The 13,023-nt window shown below is 43.2% G+C and overlaps 1 long non-coding RNA gene across 1 annotated transcript; it reads left to right on the top strand.

Annotated features, from left to right (window-relative positions):
- The first annotated feature begins 230 nt into the window (after positions 1 to 230).
- On the top strand, positions 231 to 10,389 carry LOC102134257 (uncharacterized). The gene is made up of 3 exons (XR_285105.5): positions 231 to 308; positions 1,548 to 1,686; positions 9,387 to 10,389. It is a non-coding gene; the product is annotated as an uncharacterized lncRNA (long non-coding RNA).
- Positions 10,390 to 13,023: the final 2,634 nt, after the last annotated feature.

Below are 13,023 nucleotides of genomic sequence, written 5' to 3'. Positions count from 1 at the left end.
ATTTATGCATTCTTAGTGCCTAGGATGTGCCTGGCACATAAAAAAGCACTCAATAGATATTTGTTAAATGACAGAGTGAACACCAGTGGCAATTTCTTTTAAAAAAATTGATAGCATTGAAAAAACATGGTGGCAAAAGTAATACATTTTCACAGAAGATATTCAGAAAATATAGAAACAGAAAGGAAAAATAAAAATTAACCCCAATTTCACAATGCAGAGACAACAACATAAACATTTCGATGTTTGTCCTTCCAGGAGGTGTTCAAGACATTCATTGGCCTATCTAGCAGGGACTGACTGAGACGGTACGTTGTATATTTATCAAAAGATGCTTCCAGTTTCACCTTGGCCTGGGCAACTGCAGACAGTCTCCTTGGATGATGCTTGTGACTCTTCCCCCAACACCTGAGTGGCCCCTTGTGGTTGGGTACATGGATCCCAAAGCTGAGTGTGAAGTCGGTGCTGGGAACTGAGTCACCAAGGGCATGGATGCTTCCACCAAGGCAGACAAGATTTAAAAAACTAGTTTCAGGCTGGGCGCAGTGGCTCAAGCCTGTAATCCCAGCACTTTGGGAGGCCGAGATGGGCAGATCACGAAGTCAGGAGATCGAGACCGTCCTGGCTAACCCGGTGAAACCCCGTCTCTACTAAAAAATACAAAAAAACTAGCCAGGCGAGGTGACGGGCGCCTGTAGTCCCAGCTACTCGGGAGGCTGAGGCAGGAGAATGGCGTAAACCCGGGAGGTGGAGTTGGAAGTGAGCTGAGATCCGGCCACTGCACTCCAGCCTGGGCGACAGAGCGAGACTCCGTCTCAAAAACAAAAAAGCAAAAAAACAAAAGACTAGTTTCCGTGGCACTAATGAGACCAATAGCAAACCCAGCCTGGAACGCCTTAGGAGACTGGTCACGATTTCCATTTCTTTCTCTGCTTGGCGTTTTTGCACGATCATGAGGAGTTTAGAGAGTAGGAGGAGGCCTCAAAAAGGACATCCTGAGCTTCTTAATAATGTGTCCAATGATGGCCTCGTCACTTAATTATAAAGAAAACTTATATTATTAATTTGTCTCCTAAGATTAAACGGATCATATTTATCATTAGATGCTTTTAAAAAAATAAAATTTACTTCTACTTATTTCGATTCATTTTTTTATCATTTCTAAACACTTCTGAAAACGATAGACTTCCCTGGATTAATACTTACTTCTCTGACTTGTATAAATTTGCAAAAGGATGAAAAGCAAATAGGAGGAAAGACTTCAAGGCCTGGTGTCTTAGGTTTGTTCCCCCCACGAGGAGATAAGGATTCAGATGCAAGGGGTTCATTTTCGAGGGGGATCTCGGAAGCACCAGGAAGGGTCGAGGAAGTGAGAATGGGCAGGAAAGGGAAAAAAAAAAATTTCGGTGTGCCCAGAGCAGGCTATGTCAGTGGGCACTGGTGTTCCATCTTACCGGACTTCTGCCAGGGCATGTAGATGCGCCTCATGCCTGATGGATGCAAAGCTGAAGCATCTGGCACTAATGATCATTCACGATTGGTTGCAGGCTACTTCTGTAGGGGGTCACTCCCTGGTCCTTCTAGCCTGCCCTGTGCACAGGTTGAGGACAGTCCTGTGGCTGGAGAAAGCTGGATCTGAAGGTTGTAGAAACTTGCGGAAAGAAGCCATCAAAGTGACTTGGAAAGGTGAGTGCCTGCAGAGGGGCTATGGGTGGGGCAGCAAGAGCATTTGCTGCATCCAAGGTGCTCCAACCCCACTTCCACCAGGCAGCTCTGCATGGGAGATTATTGAGCCTGGCCTCACTGCTAATAAAGTGCTGTTTTAATTTCCACTTGGGGCCGGGCATGGTGGCTCACGCCTGTGATCCCAGCACTTTGGGAAGACGAGGCAGGTGGATCAACTTGGGGCCAGGAGTTCAAGACCAGCCTAGCTAACATGGTGAAACCTTGTCTCTACTATAAATACAAAAAATTAGCCGGGTGTGGTGGCGCACACTTGTAATCCCAGCTACTTGGAGGCTGGGGCATGAGAATTGCTTAAGCTTGGGAGGCAGAGGTAGCAGTGAGCCGAGATTTTGCCACTGCACTCCAGCCTGGGCGACGGAGAAAGACTCTGTCTCAAAAACAAAAACAAACAAAAATTCCACTTGGCTGTGTTTCCTTGCTAATCATAGGCCATTTGAATGGAAGGGCTGATGGCCAGCTCTGTACTTGGGTCAGTCTTGCTAAAAGACAGAATTCCCTTGAGGGGTGTGGGTGTGGGGCAAAGTATTGCCAGATAATTGTCATAATGAGGATACCTCCTTTCTGGAGGTAGGAGTCTTTAATTCATTCCTAGGCAGCATTGTCTATCTTCCCCCTTCAACCCTAAACATCTCCCTTAACATCTCCATGTCTGTTGTGGAGGTCTAAAAGGACCTCAGGCTGCTGTGAGCATCTCACTGGGTGACCCTCCCCTAACCCTATCAAACCTCCCTTCTGGGGACCCCTTTTCTGCATTTGTCTTGGTAGCCAGAGTCTAACTGCTAATGCTGGACTCCTTGTTTATGGTGAGAGAAGAAGAGGAAGAGAAGCGTTCTGACAGCCACAGATTTAAAAAATGTATTTTGTAAGCGAAATATTTCACACTGCCTGGAGATCTTTTTTTTTTTTTTTTTTTTTTTTTTTTAAATTGAGACAGAGTCTCGCTTTGTTTCCCAGGCTGGAGTGCAGTGGTGCGATCTCAGCTCACTGTAAGCTCCGCCTCCCGGGTTCCAGCGATTCTCCTGCCTCAGCTTCCTGAGTAGCTGGGATTATCAGTGCCCGCCATGACACCCAGCTAATTTTTGTATTTTTAGTAGAGATGGGGTTTCGCCATGTCGGCCGGGCTGGTCTTGAACTCGTGACCTCAGGTGATCGAGCTGCTTCAGCCTCCCAGAGTGCTGGGATTAGGCATGAGCCAATGCACTCGGCCAGATCATTTTTATGGTTACATTTGTTGCATTGAAAAAACCGGGCTCTTTGGATTTCTCCATTAATTTTTATACCTTTCCATTGTTTATGCCTGCAAAGAATTTTTCAAAATGTCTGCTATTATGATATTGAGATACAAGAAAGTTTTTTAGGGCTTTAGGGCTATAATGATTTAAAATCTATCTGTCTATCTAGCTATAGATAGATAGAGTTTTATGTTCACACACATGTATAAATATAATCCAAATATATATAATTCAAGTATATTATAATTGAAATATGCATATGCATATAATTTCAATAAGAAAAATCTCTATGCATTGACATGGAAAGATAGATCTGTAAACAATAGTTAGAGAATAGTAGGTTTGTGAACAAGAGCAACAATCCCTCCTCCCCTTCTGCCCTCACGACCCTCCCTCTGTTTAGAGAAAGGTCTGGAAGAAAGCACACCAGACATTTAACAATGTTTTTGTGTGAAAAAGAGAAGGCTAGGTAAGGAGATTTTCGCATTTCATTTTACACATTTCCCTCTTGTCTGATTCTACTTTCAAGAAGCATGAACTTTTACAATTAAAAATTAAAAAAAATCCCAAATCCACAGCCCTTCCCCTCTTCAAGAGGTGCCATAGGAAGCCGCTCCCCTCTTACTAGAGGCATCATAAAAAGAGGCATCCCCAGCAAAGGCTTCCCAAGGTGGGCAGTGCCGCTTTGAGTGGTGGCCAGGGCTAGAAGAGGTGGCTTCTCTGTGCCTTGAAGATATTGAGCTGGATTCTGATGCAGCAGAAGCTGGAGACGGAAGTGCGCCGAAACCAGCTCTCTCTACCTGATGGGAAATAGAGCATTGCTACAGGAAGGCAGCCCCAGGGTCAGATGACTAAGGGACACAGGGTAAAATGCCAACAGACAAGCACCCCTAGGTGGTTGGATAGTGACCGATCCCACAGAATGGTGGGCAAAGGGCTGCCATGGGCACATTCGCTCCTATCACACTGCCCTCAGCTGTGCCCTGGCTGCCCCACCCCATCCCAGGAAAGGGAGTGATCATTTGATTGGTCCGAATCTGAGGCAGTCATGGAGACAAACTTGCTAAAGATAAAAGGACCTTGAGAATTCTTTTTTTTTTGAGACGGAGTCTCGCTCTGTCGCCCAGGCTGGAGTGCAGTGGCCGGATCTCAGCTCACTGCATGCTCCGCCTCCCGGGTTCACGCCATTCTCCTGCCTCAGCCTCCCGAGTAGCTGGGACTACAGGCGCCCGCCACCACGCCCGGCTAGTTTTTTGTATTTTTTAGTAGAGACGGGGTTTCACCGTGTTAGCCAGGATAGTCTCGATCTCCTGACCTCGTGATCCACCCGTCTCGGCCTCCCAAAGTGCTGGGATTACAGGCTTGAGCCACCGCGCCCGGCGAGAATTCTTACACTTACAGGTTGTGGACAAGGAACAGCCAAGGAAGGAGACAGAGCAGGAAGCCTCAGAATTTAGGTGGAGAGTGTAGAGCCTTATCTCAGAAGCAGAGTATTATATTGAATGTCTCTGTTCGATTCAATTAGACAAACATTTATCAAACTACTAATAGAGAAACACACTGTCAGGCTCCAGTAGCACCAAAGTGTTTCTTGATTTTAAGGAACTTAGAAGATAAATGGAGAGATGAATAGTTATCAGGTTGAACCATGCGAAATGCCAAGATTCCACCATTTTGATCCACAAAAACTGCAGTTTCATATGAAACAACCTAATGTAATATGAGAAAAATGCAATTATTATCTTCACAGAGGTTTTAGCAATGGTATTTTTATACACAGAGGAAGTACTCAAGATGGAAAGACACATCTCAAAAGGCCTGACATCTACATCGATTTTCCTGAATGACTTTTATTTTCATTGCTCAGGACGTTAGCATCTTCTGAAATGTCACGTTTAAAAGGCTGACTGGCCTTATTGTTACAAGATAGCACCAAAACTTACTTTTCATTTATGTCCAGAGATAAGAGAAGGTTTAAGTCTTTCTCTTAATGATCCAACAAACATCCTGAGATCACCCTGCCATCCTGATTAAACCAACTGGGTTCCATGCTAACTGTAAATCATGGATAGGGAATTGCATATGTTGATAGGCTCAGGTCTGGAATCTCGTCCATCAGGAGCAAGAGGAGGGGTCAACCCCGCATAAACCCATAGCTGCTCCCGTAGGGAATGGATGAGACGGAGATTGGGAACGCAAGCAGGCATGTCACTTCAGAGTTTAAGCGGCAGGGTGGCACTTGAGATTTAGAAAGATGGCTTTGCAGCATTGTGGATTTAACTGCTGAAGGTGAGTGACATTGGAGACAGAGAGGCCAGTCAGGAGGTAATTTAAGGGATCCTGGCAAGAAAAGATAAGTGTGCATGAAAATGGGGGGCAATGTGAGTCAAGAGGACTCACTTCATGGTGTGACGGAGCTAATAGAAATTGGGGACCACCTTGATGCGGAGAATGAGGGAGGTGGGATGGGGTAAGAATGCCTTGCCCATTTCTGATGTCGTGGTGAAAGTGGAGGTGCGGTTCATTAGGAGAAGTGGAGGGAGAAGACATTTAAGTTTTGGAGGAAAGATGACTAGGTCTGTGATCTTTTCTTTTTATGTGTTTTTCTTTCTTTCTTTCTTTCTTTCTTTCTTTCTTTCTTTCTTTCTTTCTCTTTCTTTCTTTCTTTCTTTCTCTTTCTTTCTTTCTTTTTTCTTTTCTTTTTTTTTTTTTTTGAGACGGAGTCTCGCTCTGTCGCCCAGGCTGGAGTGCGGTGGCATGATCTCAACTCAGTGCAGCCTCCACCCCCGGGGTTCAAGTGATTCTCCTGCCTCAGCCTCCAGAGTAGCTGGTACTACAGGTGCGCACCACCACGCCTGGCTAATGTTTGTGTTTTTAGTGGAGATGAGGGTTCACCATATTGGCCAGGCTGGTCTTGAACTCCTGACCTTGTGATCTGCCCACCTCAGCCTCCCAATGTGCTGGGATTACAGGCATGAGCCACCGTGCCCGGCCCTTTTTGTATGTTTTTCTTTTGGTTGAGATGACCTTGGAATAAGATGGATAACTGGTTTTGCACCTAGAAGAGGCTAAAATGCAGGGTTGAGGTCAACAGTGTAGGGTTAAAACCATGTGTATGGTTGAGCTCTTCCTAGCTAGAGTGCAGGAAGGAGAGGGAGGAGGGGGCTGATGGGATGGAGGGGGCTATGAAGGCAGACAAGGAACGAGCCCTGTGATTTGGGACAACCTCTTTCAATCATTGTTTCCTTAAATGTAAAAAAGGGATAAAAGCAACTGTCTCATAGGCTTGTTTTGCTGAGGAAAAGTCTATGCAAAGCTGGTATGGTACCTGACACAAGGGAAGTGTTTGCAGGATTTCTATGCCCTGCTTAAATGAAAATGTTTCATGTAAAATGGAAAGATTCCGAATAGAGAAAATAATCAGCCAATAAGGTAAGTCGAGGCTGGTTCTTTTTATCATCATGATTATAGTGGCAAAGAGGGTCTCCTTGGGAACCAGCACAGCCACATTCCTGCCTTGTGACCTTGGACAAGGTTCTCCAAGGCTGTTTTCTCTTCTGTAAAAGTGCATATAACATACCCTTTATACAGATATTGTTATGTTGAAATAAGGACATAAGTAAAACTCTTAGCAGAGTTCTTGATGCGATAAACAGTTATGTCATGGTTTTAAAGGAGTAAGACCTGGAGGGATTAGCGTCCCGGAAGCCCAAGAAAGAGAGAACAGTGTCAAGGCAAGGAACTTCTATAGAATGAGGACAAGGAGCCTCTACTGGTTTTGGCCACAAGGTGACTGTTGACCTGAGAAGACACGGGTTTGGATGAGTGGTTGAGGTGCAGTCTGGCTGCAGGTGGGCTGAGCTACAATAAGGAGGTGAGAAAAATGGAGACATCACAGTGCTTGAGTCTCCAGGCAAGGAAAGAAGATAACAGGCAGAAGGTGTGTAGGGTCGTGAGTGTTGTTTCCCAGGTGGTTAGTTTTGGTTTTGTTTTAACACAGAAAATAGGCCCATTTCTAAGTCTCCTTGTGTGTTTCTAAGACATCCTTTCCACTCAGATTTTATAGAGGATTATTAAAAATACTGACCACTCAGGAAACAACAGGTGCTGGAGAGGATGTGGAGAAATAGGAACACTTTTACACTGTTGGTGGGATTGTAAACTAGTTCAACCATTATGGAAAAGAGTATGGCGATTCCTCAAGGATCTAGAACTAGAAGTACCATATGACCCAGCCATCCCATTACTGGGTATATACCCAAAGGATTATAAATCATGCTGCTATAAAGACACATGCACACGTATGTTTATTGTGGCACTATTCACAATAGCAAAGACTTGGAATCAACCCAAATGTCCATCAGTGACAGACTGGATTAAGAAAATGTGGCACATATACACCATGGAATACTACGCAGCCATAAAAAAGGATGAGTTTATGTCCTTTGTAGGGACATGGATGCAGCTGGAAACCATCATTCTCAGCAAGAACAGAAAACCAAACACCGCATATTCTCACTCATAGGTGGGAACTGAACAATGAGATCACCTGGACTCGGGAAGGGGAACATCACACACCGGGGCATATCACGGGGAGGGGGGATGGGGGAGGGATTGCATTGGGAGTTATACCTGATGTAAATGACGAGTTGATGGGTGCTGACGAGTTGATGGGTGCAGCACACCAACATGGCACAAGTATACATATGTAACAAACCTGCACGTTATGCACATGTACCCTAGAACTTAAAGTATAATAAAAAAAAAAATACTGACCACCCATTACTTAGGATGAAGATCTTTTTCTTCATTCAGATTCAAATAAGACAGGCTTGTTTGGATATAAAGACTGTCTTTTAATCAAAATAAATGGTTTGACCCTGCTAGAAATACTTGACTTTCTTTTCTTTTTCTAAATCACAATCTGTTTAAAATCAGCATAATCAGACAAGACAGGGAAATTGCAATGTATTTGGAAACATGGACAATAAGATAAAGAGAGCCTGGGAATGTTTCCTTCTCTCAGCAGTCTTTCAGTGCTGTTCTGGGTGCAAAGATTTTCTGCTTAGCAGATGCATTGTTAGTTAAAATTCACACACACACGCACAAATACGAAAGCCATAGAAATCTACAAGACATACCTCAATTTTCCAGTGAGGAAACTGAGGCCAGTTTCTGCAACATCATGCGATTAGTCAGTAACAGATGGGACTATAACACTGTAAGTTCTCCTGGGTCCAAGATCAGTCTTTGTTCCATCACACTAAATTCAGGTAACTGGCATTTATCCCTGTTTCTCACCAGATCTGTGAACCCAAGTGTTCAACTTTTCCTTCCCTCACCACAGTTCCTTAGCATTTGGGTATAACTTTATTAATAAGACATATTTACTCTATGTTATGATATTATCTCTCTCATTAGTGCCTGAAAGGCAGAAATCTCTCTCTCTCTCTCTAAACATATATATATACACACACACACTCTACATATATACATATGTATATATGTGCACACATATGTGTGTGTGTGTGTATATATGTATGTATGTATTTGAATATGTGTATCTCCAGTGCTCTGCACTGTCCCTGAAGAATCTATTGAGTACCGGAATGGGTGGATAAGCAAATGATCTATCTGATTTATCTTGACTTTTCCTTATATAATTTCCTAGAGTGACATACAGGCTTTGATACTTTGATATTTCTGTACACACATGATCCAAATAGTTGCACCTATTCCAGAACCCTTCCTTCCAAAGGACAATTTCTGTCACTGCAGCCTGCCCCACATCCCTTCTTACAGGCATCATGGGAGCACATGCACTTCTAGCACAGATGGTCAATTTCTCTTGGAAGTGAAATTATTTTCATGAATCTCAAAGGATATGGGATATCTCCATTGTGTATTTTTCATAGGATGTAATTTGTGGTTTTATTTTTTTTTGCCACCCTAAATTAGAAGGAGAACATCCAAATTTTGTCCATATTTTAGCAGATATATTATATGGTAGTACACACTCTCTCCAGCTAATCAACCCTACCACCTGCCTCGATGAATTTCTGGATGTCTTTGGACCTACTGAGTATATCATCTCAGACTGGCTACTCCAGAATGGAGGATAGTGATGACTTAGAGTCCAGGAATTCAGTCCTACAGCCCTCAGCCCTCCTTATTGTTCAAATTAGAGGAAACTGGGCCTTTTTCCAAATGAGTAGAATGTAATTTTAAAGTATTTGTCACCCTTCTATTGATTTCTTGTCTCCCCTTTCTAGGCATATATCACTGATATCCCCATTTTTCTCAACCACTTGTCACTCCTCAAACCTGCAGTTAGAGTCCAACCCCACCATTGCTTAACTCCATCAATGTTCACCAAATCCCTTTACTAAAATCTGTGTTCTTTCCCAGGTTGAATAAGTAGATATGCGTTGCCACTGAAATGCTAGAAATTAATGAAGACGATAAAAAATTCGTAAGCCAAAAACCAATGGCAAGCAACTCGGGTACATACTTGTAAGTTTTCCCAAACTTGAGAAGATAATCAAAGTCATGGCTGAGAAGAAGGAAAAGAGAGGGAAGCAGAGGCTGTGGGGCAGGGAAAGGTCCGGTTGACCTACAGAAGTTGGGTTACCCTCCCTGCCTCCACTGAGGATCACCAAGAAGAAAGTAGAAAGACAATAAAAGACTTGTGAAGATTTTAGCAGTATCCCTGCCTTTGGAGTGTAATCTCACCTCTCTTCTGTTTTTCTTCATTCTGGAATGAGTGTTTTCTCTATAGCTATATTCTTTCTCTTTCTCTCTCTCTCAAAGAGATTTTGGATGCCTCTGCACTGATATTACATGCCAAAGAAAGGGATTGCACAAGAACAAGAGCTCCTACATGGATCCTCTACAGTCTTTTGTGCTCCTACAGGCCCCCGTGATTTGGTCTCCTAGATTTTGTTCACACCCACCCTCAGGTCTTCTACCTGGCTACCTCTCTTTAAATCTCATCATGGATAGAATGCCGTTTCCTAAGTTCGCCCTGACATTGCTGTATTAATGAGGACTCTAACATTGTACCTGATAAAAACGCAAATTACTCTAAGCCAAGCTTGTCCAATCCACAGCCTGCAGACCACATGTAGCCCAGGACAGCTTTGAATGAAGTCCAACACAAATTTGTGAACTGTCTTAAAACTTTATGAGTTGTTTTGCAATTTTTTTTAGCTCATCAGCTGTCATTAGTGTTAGTGTATTTTGTGTGTGGCCCAAGATCATCCTTCTTCCAATGTGACCCAGGGAAGCCAAAAGATTGGACACCACTGGTCTAAGCCAAAAGAAATTGATTGGCTCACATAATTGAAAACTGTGTGAGTTAGTTCGGTTTCAGTCACAGATAGATTTGGGACTTAAATAAACCATATTATCATGTTCCCTCTCTGCCTCCTTCCTCATTTCTTGGGTCTGCTTTCATCTGCGTTGGCTTCATTCTCTTCCAAATGATCTCCATGTGATAGGGTTCCTCCAGGCTTATAAAATTCTTAGATTTTATGCTCTCAAATTGGAAACCTTTCAGACTTCCAGAATCCATACAAGCCTCTGCAAAAGGATTCTGCTTGGCCACGGTTGGGCCACGTGCCCATCTTGGAGCAGTCTGTGTATCTTGAGGAGTGGTATTTGCTGTTATCCTCAGCAATATGCCCACCACTGGGACAGTGGAAACTGGCCCCAATTGATAGTTCTACTAGAATTACATGGTGTGGGACTGATGGTTCCTAAGAGAAAGTGTTGTGGATCACACAAACGTAACAGAGGGCTGCTATAACTGCTATCTTTGAAATAATCACACTATTTATTTATTAACTCTGAGGAAATTAAACAAAAATGACAAATCAGGGATATGATATTAAAAATATCTTACGTCACTGGTAGGTGCCCTTGCTCTTCCAGACTTCTAAAGTGAATCTCTAACGGGGTAGGGAGAATCTCTGTTTTCCTCATTATTGTCTTCTTAGTACCTGGAACATAATAGGTGTTTAATACAGTTTCTTTATAATAGGGTATCAAGTGAGGTGAAATTGAAAACAGTAAGCCAGTGACTACTAAGTTATGGAGGCCAATAGCAAGAAGAGATGGAATAATTTTCCTTATCGCAGGAAGAATCATGTCAGTGAGCAGCCCTCTCAATTAAGAAGCTGTAAGGTAGCAGGCACCTATAGATGAGGATGCTGGATGTACTCAGTGGTGTGCTGGTAAATGTTCAACAAGGGATTCTCCAAGGACAAAAAACAACTCTGATTTGTAGCAATTGCCTATTCCTGTTGTGCAGACACTCCCACTGTGGTCAAAACCAGCTTAGGTTGGATGAGATGGCTCATGCCTGCAATCCCAGCACTTTGGGAGGCTGAGAAGAGAGGATTTGTTGAGCCCAGGAGTTTGAGATCAGCACGGGCAACACAGTGAGATCCCATCTTTACAAAAAATTAAAAAAAAAAATTAGCTAGGTGTGGTGGTGCGCACCTGTAGTCCCAACTACTAGAGAGGCTGAAGTAAGAGAATTGCTTGCGCCAAGATGTTCAGGGCTACAGTGAGCTGTGATTGTACTATTGCACTCCTGGGTGATAGAGTGAGACCCTGTCTCAAAAACAAAATAAAATAATGTAATCTGAGTCACTGAAGGCGGAGTTGGGAAGAGCTGCACACCACCAGTCACAATTGGTTCTCAGGAGTCTGTATGCTCTATGAGCTGGCTCTAGCCCAACATACGACGTAACCAAGCCTTTTGTGGATTGATGAAGGCTGCTCCTCCCTGAGATTCTTCAGTAGGAACCCTCAGAAGAGAGTCACCAATTGCATATGGAACTTGGGGTTTTCTGGGGACAAGAGATCAACATCTAAAATCCTTATCCAAATATTTGAAATTAGTTAAACATAATGAAGTGGCCCGAGGTGGCATTGAGCAGGACTCTTGGTCAGATAAGGACCCAGGGATCCCAAAGAGAAACTCACCATGAGGTACATAGTTGGTCTGGTGACCTGGGAACAACATTGGTATTAAGGTCACTGAGAATTTCGAATGTAGCCTATGACTGAGCCTAGAAGTTACTCTGGACTCAGCCACCCAGGCAAAGATAATGTGCTTCAGAGGACAATGATTAAGAATTTGAGTGTAGCTAAAAAGATAAAGTACTGAATCCCATTAAGTGCACCACTTGAATTCTGCCAGGTTTCCAGACAGCAAAGACCTCAATGCAACAGTGCATAAATGTTCTTTCAATTGTAAGGCCCAGTATGAACAGTTATGTAAACCAGCAGTTTCCAACTAAGCCCTAAGTGCTCACAGAGTGTTATCAGTCAGGATAGGTTTAGGTTATGCCATAGTAACAAGCAATACACAAGTTTTAGTGGCTTAATACAACATGAAGTTATTCCGAGATTATTCTGAATGCCATCATAGATATTGAAGGTCCAGGCTGATACATATTCTTGACGCCTGCTGCTACCATTGCTGAGGCAGAAAATGATGTAACACATTTATGCAATGGATTTTAAATGACACCTCAATTCTGCTCTCGTTTCATTGGACAAAGTGAGTCCTGTAACTGCATCTAACCCCTCTGTGGGCAGGGTTGTGCAATCCTAGCCTGTGCCCAGAAGATGGAGCTGGCAAACAGCACTAACAACCTCAGAGGTTGACTGAAAATTCATATTATGTTTTTCCTCTTAGCCTTTGTAAGAAGAAATCAACCTTATTTGATGCTTGAACTGAATAAGCCCCCAGGAATCTTGAACAACTCAGTTGGAGGAAGGCCTAAAGGGGACACTAAAAGCCCTGGTTTGTAGGTAGGGGAAACCTCTATCAATTTACTTGGAAAATGTAAAGAGCAGTTTTGGTATGTCAAACAGGTAAAATAAATCAAATCAGGTGCATGTTGAATGAATGAATGAAAGAAACTTCATTCAATGGAATTATACCTCTCTCCTGTAAACATTATTTTTTGTGATTCTTTTCAGACATTTTCCACAGAGTTCCTGTCCCTTCATTCAATTGCATTATTAACGT

Source organism: Macaca fascicularis, chromosome 16, assembly GCF_037993035.2.
Source record: "Macaca fascicularis isolate 582-1 chromosome 16, T2T-MFA8v1.1".
Taxonomy (NCBI): Eukaryota; Metazoa; Chordata; class Mammalia; order Primates; family Cercopithecidae; genus Macaca; species Macaca fascicularis.
This window is presented reverse-complemented; position numbering and strand designations above follow the sequence as displayed.